This window comes from Acipenser ruthenus, chromosome 5 (genome assembly GCF_902713425.1).
Source record: "Acipenser ruthenus chromosome 5, fAciRut3.2 maternal haplotype, whole genome shotgun sequence".
NCBI classification, from domain to species: domain Eukaryota; kingdom Metazoa; phylum Chordata; class Actinopteri; order Acipenseriformes; family Acipenseridae; genus Acipenser; species Acipenser ruthenus.
This window is the reverse complement of record NC_081193.1, coordinates 79,942,476-79,962,604: the sequence shown is the minus strand read 5'-3', so window position 1 is coordinate 79,962,604 and position 20,129 is coordinate 79,942,476.

Genomic DNA, 20,129 nt, shown 5'->3' with positions numbered 1-20,129 from the left:
AAGAATACGCGGGACACATTTAAAAGGCACATTTGCAAGCAGACGAGTGATTGATAGCAGTGACAATGGTATGACCGATCAAACATCACAGGGCAGCTCAGATAGTGCAGACAGTCACAGGGCTAGTAGCATCGACACAATTCACGGTGGATCTGATTCTGCAAATATGCTAGACCGTTTAAATACATTGATTTGTAATGTAGAAAGGAAGTTAAAACATGTGGAATACATTCATAATACATTCAGCACATTTTATTGTATTACAGTTTGTTTTTAAGACAAGCGGCAATGGCATTTCCAGACTTAGCATCCACGCCATGACACTCACAGGGCTAGTAGTAGCAGCATCGATACAATGCAACTATGCTAGACCTTTTAAATACATGGATTTACAATATAGGAAGGAAGTTAAAACATGTGGAAGACATGACTTTGCAACGCACAGATTTAGTTTAAATTGGATTACATTTATAACATTTAAAAAAATGCTTCATATTAATTATGTATATAGATATTCACATTACCTGCTTTTTCAGTGGGAAATGCATTAATCCAATGTTGTATAATAACATTCTTTAGAAATTATTAATATGAAAAAATGTTATTATGACTTTTTGACCCCTAAGAAAGACTATAAAAAATATTGCATAATGGGTATAATTAAAATTTTGTAAGACACATAAACACTTGTGGTATGAACTTCAAAAACATGTTCTATTATTTATTTATGTTATTTAGTTATTTACTTATGCTGTATCAGCTATATTTAAACAAAATACTGTAAAGCCATAAATATTTGCCACCAAAATACTTGGCCAATCACACCCATAAAATCTATTTTGCTCCAGAAATGTTGGCGACCTGTTGCACTGGTAGTAGTATATTACTTCATTATACGTACAGCACTAAGATATTCATGCCAAAAATGTTTAAGTTTTTTTTTTTTTTTTTTTTTTTTTACATACGCGAAAAACGCATAATAAAAGGCTCTCAAATATTTATGGCTTTTCAGTATATAAAGTCATATTTACTGTCCCACCTTGCCTTGCTTATTATTTTGACTGACTCATATATTAAATATGTACTGCAGACTCAGCTCATAGTGAAGAATGAAATGCCCCTCGAGAAGACTATTGTTACCAAAGTGTCTTCTCTCAGGTCAATAATTTTCCACTATAGCCCTCCTCTCCTGTCCATATTTACTATATATACAGTATTCCTTCGAATTTAAGACTTGCTTTTTTAACCATTTTTTGCTTCTCAAAAATAGCCTGCATCTTAAATTCGAGTACAGTATAGTGATGTATAGTGTATTAAAATCAACAGCAAAAGAGGTGACTACCCGAGTACACAAGCAGCAACGTGACACTGCTGAGAATAAAACAAACCAAGGTGCATGGATGTCCTCTAAAGTGAAATTTCACTGTGGTGGAATTGCATTTCTGTTTTTATTAGTTTTTTTCCTGTACTCTTCTCAATAGGCATTGTGTGGTTGGTTGATTAGTTCTGTGGTAAGTTGATATGCAGTTATGGGGGTGTTTACTCAATCATATTGTTAATACTGAAAGAAAATTACTTTCATAGAACTTTAGATCGAGAATGTCCCAAATTTTTGAGATGCCGCAAATAGCAGGTTTGAACAGTATTTGAATAACACAATTAGTCAGGAAATACATGCCAATATATGGCTAATAAAATTACCCGTTAAACGATGTAACATTATTGAAATAAAGCCATAGTAATGAAAATCTTGAGTGGACCACCCATGTTCAGTTAACACCTTTCATGTTTTGTTTTTTTTTTTTGCATTGTCTGTTTTCCATTTTCTGTGCACATCCAGCCGTAATGACCCAGTTTTAACTTCTTTAATTGGTCAATATTTGGTCTGCTGTAGATATTCCCCTTCCTTTTAGAACTCCACTTAACCCCTGCAGTGCCACTGGCACCCTGTGTTACTGAAAACATTCATTCTGAAAAGGACACAGTCCAGCACTCATTGGTTATACTCTTAATACCCGTGGACCATCATGAAGTATTTTCTATGGTGATACATGAAAGCTCAAACTAAATGGGTACTAAAGCTATTTAAAGGTTGGAAAATTGCATTTAAAAGTTTAGTTTGCTACCATTAAAGCAATTATCAGGTACCAAACGCATATTGCCTTTGTTAGTGTCCAGACTATACAAGCAGTATTAACTATGTTGGTGTGGTATGCTTGTATAGGGTGTCTAGTCCATATTGAGGAGGCTAAATTGTTTCATTCTGTCATCAGCTGTTACCAGTTTGAAGAAAATGGCTGCCTTGATACTGGTATCAATTGTTTTATTCTTCATGCACCGAAACACAGCTGCTGGTGGTTTTGTAGGAGCTTTTCATGCTGAATCAGTCTCTGGTTGTGCTTTGTATCATTCACAGGCATAAGGCCACAAGCAAAGAAAGATCAGTGACTCATAGAGACGTTGGTCTATTTAAAGTCAAGACAACAAAGCAAATCACACTCAAACTTGTGGTCAAACAAAACATGTGACAGTGTCTGTCACTGGGATAGCAGTAGAAGTAGCTGAGAGTTCCCAAAGAATTATTTCCTGTACACACGTAGATATATTTTGTTGTAGATATGCTGTTGTTTGGAAGTACTTCAGCCACGTTACAATAAAGGATGGAGGAAAAGTACTGTGACCCTGATATCAGCCATTGATAGGCTGATAATATCTGCCTACGTTTGTGTGACGATTTCCTATTGGCTGGTTTCACAGACCCTAACGAGCACTGATCGTGGATGACCTAACTTGAGTCTTTTTGTAGATGATTAACAAAAACTAGCTTTTTCAAGAAGAGGCTTTTGAGGTCTTAAAAGCTAACTTTAGTCTGTGAAACGAGCCATGGATGTAGAATATTAGAATCAGGCCATTTAAGACTTTTTATGTTGGCAGAGCTTAATGCATAGCACCAGTGATTTTTTTTGACTTGAAAAGTTTGTTCCTCTTGGCAGATTGTCATTAAAGTGAACAGGCTGAGTACAGATTTGCAGTTTTGTGGAATCAATTTATTCTTTCCTTATTGCATCACTTTGTGCTACTGCCATCAAAACCGTGAAAACTTCACAGGTGCTCTTTGTTCTTTTAGTCTTGGTGGGAAAATTACATCCCAAACTAATTATAATGTGTAATGTAGGAAAGCTGAACTAAATACAATTTGCTATATACGTGTCAAAGGAGTACCATGTCCTGAGAATCGCAAAAAAAACCCCAAAAAACCATTTTCCCTAGTTTAAGGAACCATGCATTATTTTCTTGTAGTTAACTTATCCTTGAAAGAAACAGACTGTACTGTATACAGGTGTCACACTTTATTACACCCTTTTCCAATCTGCCTAGCATGTCACTGCCTTTCCTGGGGGTGCATGGGAGAGCCTTTGGACCCTCTTAACCAACTAGGGTGGGCCAGTCTGGGGAGACGCTGCCTGGGATAGTTGGGAGGGAGTTCATGTTTGGGGTGTCTCCTGAGGCTCTGGGAAGGTACTTGTAGGTTGATAAAAATGAGTCCCATGGGTTTGTTCATTGGGTTATTTTGGGAACCTGATAGGCTTAATCTGGAGGTAAGGACTTCCATGGGGTATATACTGTAGGATCTGTGTAGTTGTGGGTAGAGAAATAGAGATAGAGGTAGCTGAAGCCAGGATTGGTAACGGGCATCTTTTAGGCACAGTGTACTGCCTATCAGGGCTAACAGTAATAAATCCCCAATGTACTGAAGCTTGGGAGATTTGGTCCCAAGAAAGCTATTCATTTCCCTGGAAGTGTCCTGGTCTAGCATTGTTATTCTTATAAAAAGGGTTTTACTTGTGTTCCATGTTTGTTTCTTGAGCTCATGACAATTAACAGCCTGTGCAGTACCCAATGAAATTGCCTGTTTTAGTTCCCTAATGTTTTGTCAGGTTTAACATTTCTACAGTATTATAAGCTGAAATCATGTTCATATGTATAAAATAAATAAATACATATGCAGAGAGCACAAGACAGAACAGCAGCGGCACAAGAAAACACATTTTCAGCCAAAAATATTATTATTTGAAAGTATAAATTAACATGTTAATAATTTTGCCAAATTAATTCAAGCAAAGTTCACTTGATCGATCCTTCAGTTTTGAGTGATTGGGAGTGCTATGAGGCTTCTGGCAAACTGGGGATTTAGTTGTGGTTCTGTTTTGTCCAAGTTAAAAAAAAAATAAAGAAAGAAATAAAAACACTTTCTTTATCCTTACAATCTAGATTTTGTAGTGCCTAATTGGAACCACAGATTCCAATCTATCAAAGTTGTTAATGGTTAGCATTGTGCTTAATTAGATAATGTATTTTTGTTCAACAGCTATATTTTCACAGCTGGTTTAATAGCAATGACCCCGTTATTTGTTTTTCCTCCAAAATGTGTTATTTATTTAATTTTTTTAATCAGTGTTTCTGATGGTTTGTTTTTTAACCACAGGCCTGCATGAATTAAATGTCAGTTGAGAAATTAATAGTTTAATAAATTAAAATTGCTTAATTGTGGCAATTTGTTTTCATATGGGAAATGACCAGAGTTATTTAGTGTTTGGAAACTACAGTAGCAGTATTACAGTTTTAATTATTATTATTATTATTTTATATTTTGGTGTACAATTAAATAAATATTAAATATTAAAACAACTGTATTCTAGAACCTTTAGATTATGATTTCAATGTAACAGTGACCAGGGTAACCCAAATCCAATGTGATGGTGATACAATGGCATTGGTTTGGCAATGGTTATGGTGGTCTCTGAAATAAACTCTAAATTGATAGAACTGTTTGATTAATTTTTCTGGTAGTAAATGCTCCTGGGGCATCCACGCTTTGAAAATAATCTTTTGTACAGAGAACATGATTTCTGTTGTCCAATGTGGGAACTGAATACCAGTTATCCAATCTGATGCCAAATTTTCTAATAAGATTGTTCTAATATAGAGGTAATCCTCATAATCTGATGAATAGGATTAAATTAAAAGATGCCACAGACTAAAATTGATTTGCAATTTTATCATGCAAAATCTTAACACAGATGAGCCTTGGTCATTGGTACCTTTTATCATACTGTTTTAACTGATGGTAAGGTAAATACAGTGCTGGCAAAAATAAGAAATACTAATTATGTAAAGGCTTTCCAGTGAGATGAGTGGTTGCAGTGGCTTGCGATTCCTGGCGCCGGGTTAATTTGTAAAGGTACCGGATTTTATCATTAAGGAAGAGGGATAGCATTTTTGTGTCTAGACCTAATGTACTGACCTTGATTTACAGTAGCATCCGCATATATATATATATATATAAATGGGTTTTGTGTTATTGTTCGTAGCCTTGTTTTAACATAATCTTCATAACCTGATAAATGTGAGAGATGACTTGTTTTTAAGAGCACGTTTTTTGATGTTTTGCCATTTGGATTGTACAAACTAGGTGTCGCATCCTAACATATACTTTTAGAGTACACTTTTGTCATTCAATTCATGGAACAGGAAAGCTATTTTTTTTTAATTTTTAATTGTACTAGTGTACATAGAGTTATCTTTTTGCAAAAAAAAGTTAATAAATACACATACAATTGTATAATTGTCGCCCCATCAGACAAAAAGGTACTAGATCTGGGATCCGGTGTGATCCGGCACAAGATAACCCCTATCTGGAATCAAATAAGACAGGATCTAGAACCAAAATAAATGGGCAGAAAAATGTGCTTTGAAATTCAACAGGTTTAGAAATGTGGAAATTGAACTGGACTTATTTGAGACCCAAAGTTGTTTAAAAAAAACCAAACAAACAAAAAAAAACATTAAGCACCCTTGACCCAGAACAGAGTACAGGCATGTGAACAGAAGACTTCATCATGCAGCTGAAATGTATGTTTATACAATAGGGGTTTGGTGGCTATCTCTAATTAAGTTCACAGTATAATCTAAATAGAAAATCTGTTTAGATAGAACCAGTTGTGGTTTAAATGTTTAGTAACTGCTGCTACTAATAGTTCAAATATGGACATGACTTATAATACACATTGTAAAAGATACCTAGGACTCAGTGGATTCACTCTCAAGTAAATTCATACATAAAATAGTGAAGCTTGGTGTAAAATAGTCTAACATTTTACACTATATAGAGTAGGGACAAACAGTGGGTGGGTTGCTAAGAGCTGTGTGTTTTATGTTAAACATGCAATTCCATGAAAATCAGCAGGACCATATTAAACACACTGTGAGTATACTAAATGATTTTGGCTTACATTCATATAAACATAGCTGCTGAAGGTGCAGTTTCCATCATGGAAGTATAAAGTTTATTGAAGAAATAATAAAATTTATAAAGCTACTACTAAATCTTAGTCAGTTTGTAGTGTGATGTGTAATTCCATCGGAAACTGTCAAGAGTCAATGGATATGACTTCTTCTAATTTCATTACTTTAATCGGAAACTATTTGAAAGGTCAAAGCTGAAATTCCCATGGGAAATAATGGAAAGTTTGTTAAATTCAAAAGAACAAAGGAGGCGAACATATTGTATTTGCCTGTTATACAGTATATATTTGTCTACCATTTACATTTAAAGTACAGAGGTGCAGGATGATCTGTCGTACAATAATTTACTGTACTTAAAATGGATTACAAGTAAAATTAATACAGTAGAGAGTTAATTATCTGATCTTTGACCAACCGTACTGTCTAATCAACTGAAGGCACCTGTAATCATGTGATGAATTACATGTGGTGTATTGTGCACACAGCTTCTGCTGCTAAAACGGCTACGAGATTTAGCTGCCAAAAAAAGGACCAGCAGACTGAGGCAAATGAAAGTTACAGAATTATTCAGACCATCAAAACCTTAGATGGAGCATTGTGTGCTTTAAATTGTTGCAGTTAAGCAAATTAAAACTGTCACCTCGTTCTTGATTTTTCTTCTATTTTGTCAGTAAGGGCTGGAGATCCTGTCTATGTTATTGAGCAGCTTTATTTATTTCAATTGCACATTATTACAATGCCTTAACAGCAAGTATCAAAGGATATAAACATTTTACTGAATTTTTAAGTTTAATGATTCCTAAAGTTCTGTAATGTGTCAAAGTTGTATGGAATTGTATTCTTTGACTTTCAAAGTTTGGTATATGGTACATTTTAATTACAGTATTTCACTACCTTAATTGTAGGTGTTAAAGTTATACTGAATTGCATTAATTTAATGATTTGTAAAGCTTTGTAATTTTGTATGCTTAATGTGATAGAATAGGTTACTAGCTATATATCATCAGTAGGTACTTGTGTACTAAGTATGTGTGTATGCTAACTTTATTCTATACATTATTAAAGGTACAGTAATTGTTATTAATACATGTTCGATTATCCATACTGTGGCAAAGTGGTGAGTGGATACAGGTGAGTGCAGTGCAGGTACAAATCGCACAGACAATTACTAACAATTACAGACAATTACTAACAGGTGCAAGGGTGTTTATTGATAAACTACAATGTCCAGAGCCTTAAATGCAAATACCTGTAAATAATAATGTTGGAAGTGATTACGGCGGCGTGTATCACTTCGGTTTTTGTAAACTCCCACGGGTTTGACCCGCAACCAAAAAAAGTCCAGTTTTGTCACCCACACAAAACACAAAGACACAGACACAGTTCCTACGATGCGTGATTTAAGTGCTTGTGGTGAAAAGACAGTACGTTGTGAAACAGGGAAGTGCTGGTGTCCGGATTTGTTGCTGGCCTGCGGCTGCAGCTCCGGATAGTGTTAGTAGTCTTAAAACGACACAAACAGTTATTACTAAGACAAAACAAACAAACACAACACTCACGTTTTCACTTAAACAGCGGGCTCCTTTTAGGTTGTTCTAACCATTTACAAAAGAACAGATCACATACGCTACCCCCCTATTTATGTCCTAACTCATGACCCCTAAGTTAACGAGCGCATCCGCTCCTCCAATCCTCGGATGCCACATCGTTTACCGTCGGGGTCATTGAGTTTGGATACCGTAGCTCCGTTCCTCTCCTAAATGACCGACTTCCACCTACCCTATGGAATAAATTGTCGTGCCATTTCATTAAGGGTTCTCTGTTCCTCTTACACCGTACCCTCACAGGTCGAGAGGGAGATCTAACACCAAGAATCATTCGATCTCTGTCACGCATACAAATCAATTATGCGAACTAGTATGGCTCCCAATTAGTTCGGATAATTGACTCTCTACTGTATGTGGCTGCAATGTGAATACTATTACCACATTCGAAAATGTTTTGATTACTTATTATACCATTCTAAAGTGACTCTATTTGAGTGTGATAGTGTGTAAATAACAGATTAATTTATTAAGTAGCTGCTAAATGAATTCATAGTCAGCCAAGCCACAAAGACACCCAAAGAGCCATGACATTGTATATACTCAAGGGCTGCTCTGGGTTTCAGAACATAAAGTCTCTGTGCTAATCACATTTATTTGCTGTAAACATTGCTTTCTCTCTGAGTGCACATGCATTATGACTTGGTGTGCTGGTTGCGGAGTTCCCAGACCCTTATGAAATCTCCAACAATGAATCAGAATGTCTCAACCATTCTGCTCCGTGCCTCTTTGTCTGAACAGAGGAATCAGCTTTGACAGCAGACATCATTTAGAAGTATTTTTTGATAAAGCATTCATGGGATGAGTTGCAAATGAAAGACTTCAAAGGCCAAAGCTCGTAGGCATCTCCTCTCCACTGCCTGTTCTTGGAGATGAACTTGTGTCCTTAATAAGGTCAATTTAGTCCTACTACTTGATTTGAAGTGGTTTTTAATTATTCCAAACATATCATTGAGTGCAAGAACATTATAGCAAACAAGGGGTTTTAAAATGGTGCAGTTAGTTTCCGTCCGCAGCATAACGGTATCAGCACAGTTTGAATTAGGACACTGCTGGAGGAAGTGACATGAGTGAACGACTCACAGTGATGTTGGGATCTACAAACAAAAAAAGGTTGAGAAAGTATATATATATTGTGATTAAAAATTTGTGCTTATGGACTGTATTATGAATGTAGAAGAACAAGTTGAGGTTTGAGCGCTATGGAAGCATATTCTCAAAACAACATTAGGGAGGGAGAAATTCTTAATAAATCATTTTTAAGTGTATTTTAAGGTTTAGGGAATTTTAGATAACCTATTTGTTTTTCAAAATTGTAGAGCTGCTCAAACACTGCTCAAACTGTAAACGTAGATGGTTCCCCTGTTCAGCTGTGCTTACCATTGTCTTTTCCTGGGTTAGCAGCAAGCCCTGGTTTTGTCTGTACAAGATATCTTGGCTTGTTTCCTCTCCACAGGGGGTAAGCAGTTTCTACAGCCAGGGCAGACATTCCCAAACCAGTTAATTCTACATTCTGCAGCCCACAACATTCGAGTTGCAAGTTAAAGCCCCCGCTGGGAAGTAGTGTGTTATACTACCAGAATGATGCCCCCCAGAACAAACTTTATTCATAGAATAGTGATCCCAAAAGTGCATAAAGCAGTTAAAAAATATTTGTAAAAAGATTATAAAATATTACTAAATTATATTATATGGAGCAGGCTATCATTGGTGTACTGTAGGTGTATCAGACGTTTCAAAGAAGCTTATATTGTGATGGGGGGGAGGGACTGTGGCTGACATAAATTATCCAGAACAAATACTAGTCTAAATACCTTAGCCTTGTTTTCCATCAAATTGATCCTTGGATCCTTGAGCAATTAAAAGATAGCACCAGATAAAAAAAAATCGTTCAACAATGGACTGGATATGACATGATAATGGAAATGGATGACAAATTACAGTAAATTACCCTTCTAAATTGCGACCGTGTATGCTGTATGAAGTGATTTAAACCCAGATTTTTATGTAAACTAATCAAGAAATTGTTTATCATTTGAGGGGGATGTTATTTTTATTTATTTATTTTTGCAGAAAGGACAATATGTTTCCAAACTTAGTGTGGGAATCATGTTCAGCATTTGTTTGAAGGACGGTCTCTTAGGACTCTTAGAACTGAAGATCATTCCAGGGTCATTCACATATCCTCTGTTGTAAATGAAACAGTATTAGCCCCTGGTTGGTCTCTTGCCGATTTGAAATATTATACAGTGTATTCCCAAACTACATGCAGTCAGACTTTCTGCATTTTATACTGTGGCAGAATTTTGTGTCTGCCACATTTCACCCCTGAGGCCTTGACACTGAAGTTGATGGTGATCTTCCTGTAGGGACTCTGCTTAAAGATCATCTGTATAGTATACATTGTAACATCATAATGACTCTTATACAAGGTTACCAAACTCTAATACAGCATATTGAAAGCATGGTAAAGAATAGTTAACATTGCAAAGCCTGTAGAGATATGGTAAAGCAGAACCGGTTTTGGCAAAACATTGCACATACTGTATGGTTTTTCGTCTCAACAATGTCATTAAATTCCACTTGCATATCACTAAAGCCGGTGCTAAAATGATATTATATTAATTGCCTTCCATCCTTGGGATAACATCAAAAAGTATGTTTTTATGTTATGCAAAGGGGTGAAATAGTATTGGGTACAATCAAGTTTAAAAAAAAGCTGTATTTATAAATGTGTTTGGAACAATAACACAACACTTCTTGAAATGTTGTATATCATGTAACACTGGTAACAGACCTGGGCTCAATTACAACAGTAATTGTGCAATTCGTAATTAATTGCAATTGCAAAGTAATTCCAATTTTAATTGTCGTGGCATCTGACTGGTAATACTGGTTTCTAACCTTTATAATCAATTTACTATTAGATGATATCTGCCACAAAATGAAACTCAGTTTTATAGGTTAAACACATCTGGAAGTGATATTCAGGTTACATCATTACCATGTGATATTACTTGGCTTAGGAATGGCAGGGCTAAGACCTACCACAAACATTTTGTTCCAGTCAACAAAAATTACAAGGACTACAACTGTATATCAGTTGAAAGGTCACAGTTATTGCATTTAGATGTGTGGATTCAATGAAAGAAATATAATGCTGCTTTATGTCCTGCATTATTTCCGTGTTGCTATTTAATTACTCCTACAGATGCGCACTGCATTTACAAAAATGTCCAAAAATATGTAGTAAGTACTTGATAAAACATTTATACTGCTACTGTAGAACATCTGATTGAATCTTACCATAGAGCAGAGAAATATCACAGGCACAGGGGAAGGTTATCAATCTGTCCACTGAAAAGGGCCCTTGGAACATCCTGAAGCATCAACATCCAAACTGGACACGTCTACAATGCTCTCCTCGGGATTCTCCAGGAGTATTTCCCTTTAAGCCAATTCATTCTGCTCTTGGAATATCTTGGGTTTAGTTTTTTTTCCCCCTAACCTAATTTTATGAATTGTTAATATAACTACCAGTTTCCCGTTCTCTACACCTAAGGCCAATAACATTTTCTTGGCATGTTCTCACATTGTCAGTTTTCACCTGCAAGTTTAATGACCAAATTGCATGGAACATTTTAGATTTAAGACATATGTGCTACATTTAGTACAGCTGTTGTTAATAAGCAGATCTATTTTAATGAAACAGGGTTAAGTGTCTCAAATAATATGACTCATAGACTACACAATTTAAAAAAATAGTTTGTATTAAAAAAATATATACAGAAGTATATACATTACAAGGTATAAAGAAAAAGTATTATCATTCCTGGGGGCCTATGCACGAAGAGCGGCAAACACAAGTAGATGCGGGTGCATGTTTAAAGTTGCAGGCTATGTATTAACTGCGGAGTGTTGAAAACTGCACCTGTGCAACTGAGATGAGTATTTAAATGAAGTGAATGAGCCGCGCATCAGAATAGTGTAGGCTCTGGATTTGGCTGAAGGGGGAATTGTGTGGCTGTTGCTTGAAATCCTGACACCGTATCCAATACCCCTTTCACACACAAATGCCGCTACTGAGCCATCAGAGAAAAATTATTTAAAATACCCACTCACACCACACGAAACTGCGCAATCTATGCCAGTATAATGCCGTCATAACTTTTTCTAACAGCCAAAGAGATCATGACAGTCACAGATCGTTCTCATGGCTACGGAAACATCACTTCAACAAAAAAAAATTTTTCTTTCGAATATTGCAATACTGTGTATCATTTAAAACAACTATGAAGGTTTTGATAGGGGCACCTTTAATATTTTAAACACCCTTTTTTAATTTATAACTATGCATCCATTTTCATTACTATTGTTAAACTATCTCAGTTACTGTACAGCATGAATATTAGACGATGATAAAATGTGAAAAAAAATTCTAGCTTCACATTCCTTGAACAAAACTGTTTGTTTTCCTCTCCCTGTAAGGTAGATGTAGTCACTACAAACCAGTACACACAGCTTGTTTAAAAAAATAGATACATTCTGCCTGGAGACACACTCTTTTTAAGATTAGCAAATCATAAAAATGCAGAATTAGCAAGAACCAATGAGCTCTATGGAACGCGGGTAGTACTAGCAACATTTTTATAGTTCCATAGAGATCGTATGATCTTCTGCTTTCTCTCTATCATATTGTACGGTTGTGTTTTAACTACTAACATCCTATTAAACAATTATTGAAAAATTCAAACAAATTATACTAAACAGTAGCAGTCGTCACTAGTGGACTGATTTTTTCTTTGTCACTGTCAAAAAACATTCGGAACTGGCGAGAGTGATGAGCGACGGCGAAAACACTGACCGTATTATAATAAAATGTACAATTTATTTTTATTTTGCCCTTCATAAATGACTTAAGCTACGCAAATGCAGTCACTGAGTCATAGACGTCACCCCCCCCCCCCCCCCCCCAAAGGCATGTGTTTAAAACAAAATTAAATATGTATATAAAGTATATTATTGATGTATGGTATATGGTATAAACAAGATATCTCATTAAAGGCCATGACATATGCCATTATTATGTTATTGCCGCATCTGCCCATGACAGAAATACCATATGTTATTGCTTTTCATGACTTATCTCTGTCTGGAGAACACACTCACACAAGCACACCTTTTTATAGCCCCGTCATATCATTTACGCCAAGTCCTTAGTGACGCAAAGTTAACCATGTGCAAGTAATGGAGCGATTAGATACTCACTTTAGTACATATCATTTTGAACAGATGCATATGGTCTGCATATGTAATCAGGTGCACCCTGCATATTCCCTGAAGCATCTTGCTGTGGAGGTGTAAAGTTGCCCTTATGAATTTGCGCATGCACATTTTTCGAGATGTACTGTGCATTTCCCTTTCGTACATATGTCGCAATTTTTGTACTCGCTTACTGATGCCTTGACCAGACTGCACCCAGCTACCGCCAGACCCTCATCTCTCCCTACACCCCCATCCGACCTCTCCGCTCCGCCTGCACTAGAAGACTGGCTGTACCTCCTCTACGCTCCCTTGCCTCCAGAGCCCGCTCCTTCTCCACCCTCGCCCCACAGTGGTGGAACGACCTTCCTATGGATGTCAGGACTGCCCAGTCCCAGACAACCTTCTGGCACCTCCTCAAGACTCAGACAACTCAACTCTTCCCTTCTGGACAATATAGCACTCTGCCTTTAATGCACTTTAACTTGCACTTATCTGCTCCTGGTTTACTGTATTTAATCCTGCACTTAACCCAATCCGTAGTATTTTGTATTTCACCTGCACTCGTATCTAACCCTGATGTAACTATCAACACTGTTACCTGCTCTTGAACTGTCCCGATATCAAATCGTACTTGTATTTGCTCTTATTAGGACTAAAGTCATTGTATTTTGTATCTTGATCTTAATTGTACTGTAATATGCTTTTTTGTATACAACTGTAAGTCACCCTGGGTAAGGGCGTCTGCTAATAAATAAATAAATAATAATAATAATAACTTTGCGTGTGTGCAACTTGATATTTGCGCATACACACCTCTTAGTATATAGGCCCCCTGGTGTAGAATAGCGACAACACCACATTTAAATGTACAGAAGTGGCATTGGGGGCGCTTTTACTTTTACTTATCAAAGTAAATAGCTTTTTAAATATCTCTTACTATGTTATAGTGTTTGCCATCATTCAGAGTGCTTGATCAGTGCTGTGTGATGCACTGCCTTTACAGATTGTATCCCCTGTTGGTGAGATGCGATGAGGTTAAAGCTCTAAAACCACAGATGCAAACGAGCCCAGCTCTTTTACATTGTGGTAAGGACACTCATTTGCGGTTCACCAGTACCAAGTCACCAGTACACACCCAGCCTCCACCCCGTTACAAAATTATAATGTTTATTCTAATTTTTCAAACCTTACCTTACAGTAAGAGTTTTGTGGGTAACACTTTGTTTAAAATAATGGCTGCAAATTCATAATGAATCAAACACTCACACAGTACCTTTTCCTTATCCATCCAACCACACAGGTCTTTTCACAGGCTTCATGCACACACACACACACAGACAGCCTTTTGCCTTCACACAGACTGCCCTTTACAAAGCTTTTGTCCTGCTTAAATACCCGCCTGCTGATTCCAGGCAGGTGTCACTAAATTAAATTAGAGCCAGGTAAACCTCTTCCTGGCTCGTTCCCGTGGCATTCTGGCAAATGTAGTCCTGCAGCACCCTCCAGGACAAAATCTCTTCCTCTCCTCCTTTTTCAATCCACTGCTGGATGAAGGCCTCACCCAGACTCTTCCACAAAAGCCTGTGTGCTGCGTCCCTCATCCACGTTCCTCCGGCGTGTTTCCTAATTTCATCTTGCCATCTTCCTGGAGGTCGTCTTCTTGGTTGTTTTACATCTCTTGGGATCCAGTCTAGTATCTCTTTGGTCATGCGATGGCCTGTTCTGGCCCACTGCCATTTCAGTTTTTTCACTCTTATAATAACATTACATACTTTTGTTTGCACTATTATCCATTTCTTCCTTTTCCTGTCTCTTCTTATTGCATTGCGGGTCAGGGTTTTGCATCCGTAAGTTAGCACTGGCAGCACGGATTGGTCGAAGACTTTTCTCTTGAGGCATAAATGTAGTTTCCCTTTCAGTACCATGCTTAATCTTCCAAAGGCACTCTAGCCCTTTTTTGCTCTTCTGTTGATTTCACACATTTGGTTCTCTGTTGCCGAAACTAACTGTCCTAAGTATATGTAGTTATTGACTTCTTCAAGCTTGATACCATTGACTTCAATTGCCTGTGGAGTGGTATATTTATTGAAAATGACTTGAGACTTCGTCAGGTTCATTTTCAAATTCGCTTTGATGCTAGCCTCGCGGTTCTTGATGACAGTCCAGTCCTCTTGTTTGATTGCTAAAATCTGTTTTTTTCGTGATGATTAGTCTTTGTTTTGCTTTCTTCATGCTTTGGTTGTTTTCAATAGTTTTCTCTACCAACCTACAGTTGAACAACCGTATATCCTCAGTAATGTGCTTCCTTACTGTCTTGTAGAGCTCAATGTATTCAATCTTTGACTTCAAGCTGCTGTTTGTTTCATTTCCCTTCTTTTCTTCATGCAGTCTTTTGTCTCCTGCGTGATTTTCTGGTCGCATTTTATACTCTGTGTTCCAGCGATGTTTTTTTCCTGTTTCTGCAATTACTTGCGTCACTTCATCATAGTTTTTGTTTACCTTGATTGCTTCATCTTTTTGCAGATCTTGAAGAGCACTGAATCTTTTCTTTAGTTCCAGTTGAAACACCAGGCTTCTGGAGCGTTTCTACGTTGATTGCGTTGGATTTTATCATCACGAGTTTCGTTCTATCCTGTGCTGTGCTTAGGTGTATTTTGTGTCTTATAAGTCTGTGGTCACTTCCTGTGTTAAAATTGTTTTGTACGGAGACATCTTGTACAGTGTGATTCTTGTTGGTGAGTATGTAGTCAATTTCATTCTTCACTCCGTTGGGTCCTCTCCATGTTCATTTCCTGATGGGTTTCTTTTAGAATAAGGTGTTCATGATGAGTTAGTTCTTATTCTCTGCAAATTTAACTAGACCTGAAGTTCATACTTCCTTGAAACTTTCACTGTCAGTCTTGCGGACCTCTCTGACGCGCTGTCAATCTCTATGTTATTCTTTATTCTCTTGTGGACAATTAATCCAACGCCTCCTGTTTGTCCATCTGTAGTGCCTCGGTAGAAGAGAAGATGTCCACTCTTGAGTTCTAGTAGTCCTTCGTCTTTTCGTTGTACTTCGCTTAGTCCTACGATGTCCCACTTGATTCTTCCAACTTCTTCTTCCAACTCTTGAAGTCTTGCTTCACCTGAAAGAGATCTGCAGTTGTACGTGGCCAGGGTCAGTGTTCTGTAACAGCCTAAAATCATAACCCGGTGATTCTTAGCACCCTCTGCCTTCATGCCTAACCGGCCGCTGCCTTGGTAAGTGGCAATCCAGCCTCCGGGGAATGAGGGCCATGTTTTTGTCTGTGCTTTCATCATGGGTGGGGGTGGGGGGGGGGGGGGAGGGGGGGTTGTCCATAACTCACCATGATAGCCAGGCGGGTTGGTGAGTGCCCCTTCCACTTTGGCCGAGTATGTTACTTTGAGGCAGTGGAAGTTGGACTTTAGGAGGGGCCACTATATATATGTAAAAAAATTTTTTTTGCTGTTCTCTTGATTTCATCCTCATTTGGGACTATACTGTCCTTACTATGACTGAGCAGACTGATACACGTGTCTTTGAGTTTATTTTATCTGTTCCACAGGGTGTGTCTGCTTCTGCATGTGAAACCACAGAGAGACCTCAGAGCCTTCTCATAATGTTTTGGAGTTCTTCTACTGTATCTCAGCTGGTTTGGGTTTTGTAATTATTGGTGAGGAGGTTTGGCGGGTCCAGCTAAAAGGAGATCCTGAAAGCCTATAAGCTCTGTGTGGAAGGGTGTGGAAAAACACAAGGCAGACACAAAGTTCAAATATGAAACGCCGGCACAGGCGCCCAGATTTATTATTCCACGCTAAGTTGGCAGGTGCTTCTGTGACAGTTCGGTGGCACTCTACCAGCAATGGTATTGTGCCCTGTCTTCATAAATCACACACGCAGGTGTGTAACCAAAAAAGAATAAGTAAAAGGTGAAAGGAAAAAAGGAAAACAAAACACTTTTAGGAAAAACTACAGAATAAAGTGTGCAGGTTTTTAACCATGGCTCATTGCTCCCTCTAGCGGTGGATGCCCCAAGAAACAGGCACTGCTCAATATCCTCTTTTATACACTGTGGGACGGCTCAGTCCCGCTAAGCTAACTATCTAAGATAGTGACAAGAAAATAACTGGTGCGTGGCTTGCTTGCACCCCCGGGTCTGTGTGTCTCACGCTGGAGTTGCTCCCCGACTCGCTGCTCCAGAGTTTCCAGTTTCACCTCAAAGTATCAGGATTCTGCCGTGAAGTCATGCTCCACTGTACTTCCTGTATGAGCCAGAGAGGATACAAAACAGTGCCTTTTTATTCAGTCATTCACCCTGTATAGTCCCACCCACCAGCCAATGACAGAGCGTCAGCTGATTCCTTCACAGCTGACTCCTGTGAATAAGACATTGCCTAACTGCGTGGGAATACACGGGGTGTCCGGACCCCCTACATGCTCACGCATGCGCCTGACGGCCAGTCCAGACCCCTCCCCTCTCACACTTAGTTCTACTGATGATAAGGCCATGTGTTAAAGAGAAAAATCCTGTGGCTTTAGTTACTGTATATAGATTACAGGCAGCTAAACAAGTCCAAACTAGAGCAACAGCAGACACGTTTCTCCAATCCAAATCTGAAAAGGGGGTCATTTTACAGGAATGGCTATTCATTAGCCATGAGGCTTTCCACATTTTCTGTACTGCAACACAGGACAGCAGTGTGGAGTAGTGGTTAGGGCTCTGGATTCTTGACCGGGGGGTTGTGGGTTCAATCCCAGGTGGGGGACACTGCTGCTGTACCCTTCAGCAAGGTACTTTACCTAGATTGCTCCAATATAAATAGGTAATTGTATGTAAAAAAAAAATAATGTGATCTCTTGTAACAATTGTAATTTGCCCTGGATAAGGGCATCTGCTAAGAAATAAATAATAATATACATATTAGCATATATTAAACAAATTATTACATTTCTGCATACACAATCAGAGTGTCTATATATGCATACACATCTATCTATATCTGTATAATATATACAGATGTAACTGGTAAATATTTCAAATAGTTTACTATAAATAACTTCTAGTGTCACTATTGTAACAGTTTGGTCATTACTGAAACAAAACAAGTTGTTATGGTAATGTCTGTTACGATAATTACAATTTGAAGAATTTTTAGGAATTTATAAAAAATTGAGGCCTACACGTCCTGACCTTTTTTTTATTTTGAAGACATAAACCATAAAGTAATTTAAATCTATATTCATTTATTTAAAAATACATGTATGAAGACATATGAAGTCATTTTTAAAACAAGTGTTTGAAAGAGATCTACTCACCATGATGCAACCTCTTCTTGTGATCACATGATCAAGGGGTATGGCCTAATGTATGTTTGTACTAGAGGGCAATACACTGTTTGTTATGGTAGTGACATATAAAACTGGGGACAGGAATTTGCACACTTTAAAAAAAATGCTTTAACATTTTTATGTAATAAAACATTCTTTATTAAAATTATATTTCCATGTTTCAGAGTTACTCCAAAAAATGCATTTATTTTGATAAAGAAGTATAAGAGTTGGACGTGGGGACAATGGACTTTTGTAGTTATTGACCCATAAATGCCAATATTGCATGAAAAATACAATGCATATTTGATCATTTTTAATGATAACAGCTATGAAATAGGTGTATATTGCATATGACAAAATATTACATACAGTATATTTATTTATTTTTTTGAGGTGTGGACTGCAATTTGTCCCATTCCTGTAGAATGACCCAAATAACAAATGTTACAGTTTATGGTTTCACATTTTTCTACACAGGTATGTTAAAGAGCAACTTGGTTTCGGAGATCACATTCTGGTTTACAGCCCCCCTGTGTCTTCAGTATACTGTAGCTCTCTGAATTGTGTTTAACCTCCAGCCACATACAGTATGGTAGCCATTAACTACTACACCCCAGGGAATTATACACAGAAAAAATCAAAATGATGCAAAATTATGCGGTATCTCTGTACAAGTATGTGCAAAATAACAAAAGTATTGTGCAGTGTATTGGGTTCTTCTCTCATACTGGATATCAAAATACCAGCATAAGTTTAAAAACAAAAACAAAAAACAAAAAAAGGAACACAGCTCTTTCAGTTTGTCTTCCGAAAGAGAACGCCTCCGATCAGACAGCACAAGATTATACAGCGAGTTGCTGCGCTCAGCATCAGCTGTATTTACTGCATTTATGTATCTGAATGTTTTCAAATTAAGAAGATGGTCAGCTGTCAATTTCCCCTGGCGGTAGAGCGCTGTGGATCGCATCGAGTGCCACCTTCACAGTATACAAAGCAATGCAATGAAAATATTTTACTTTCTTTTGCTGATATATTTGCAACGTGGGACCTTTGCGTGGCATTTTCTGGTAAAATCGACCAATGTTCCCTTTATCCTCAGTGTGATGCAGCATTTTTCCCTGTCCTTCTCTGTTAACAGCGATATTATTTAATATTACACGCCTATGTGTGGTGATACGTTTATGCGTAAAATTACACGGGCACGCGTAATTACATAATTCCCTGGGGTGCAATTAACCTTTCCACTTGCCACACGCTGCCCCTAGTGGTAAAATTATACTAGGTGAATTTAAACAACAAGATGAATATAATAAAGATAACTCTGATATTTGAACTTTATTTTAGTGTGTAGAAAACATCATTTCTTTAATTCCTGTACAGAAATAGGATTTATGAGGCATACATGAAACCAAATAGAAACATGATAAGTCTTGTTAAACTTTGAAAGACCTGGAAAAAATAGGATGCACAGATCAAAGTTATCTTCAAAAGATTTCAGACATTGGTGCTGCTTTGTTACTTGTTGTTAAACCCATACATCCCACAGGGTGTGGTCACCTCAGTTGGTCAAACCACAGTACTTTTTATGAATGATGATGGACAAGGTTTGCCAGGTCTCT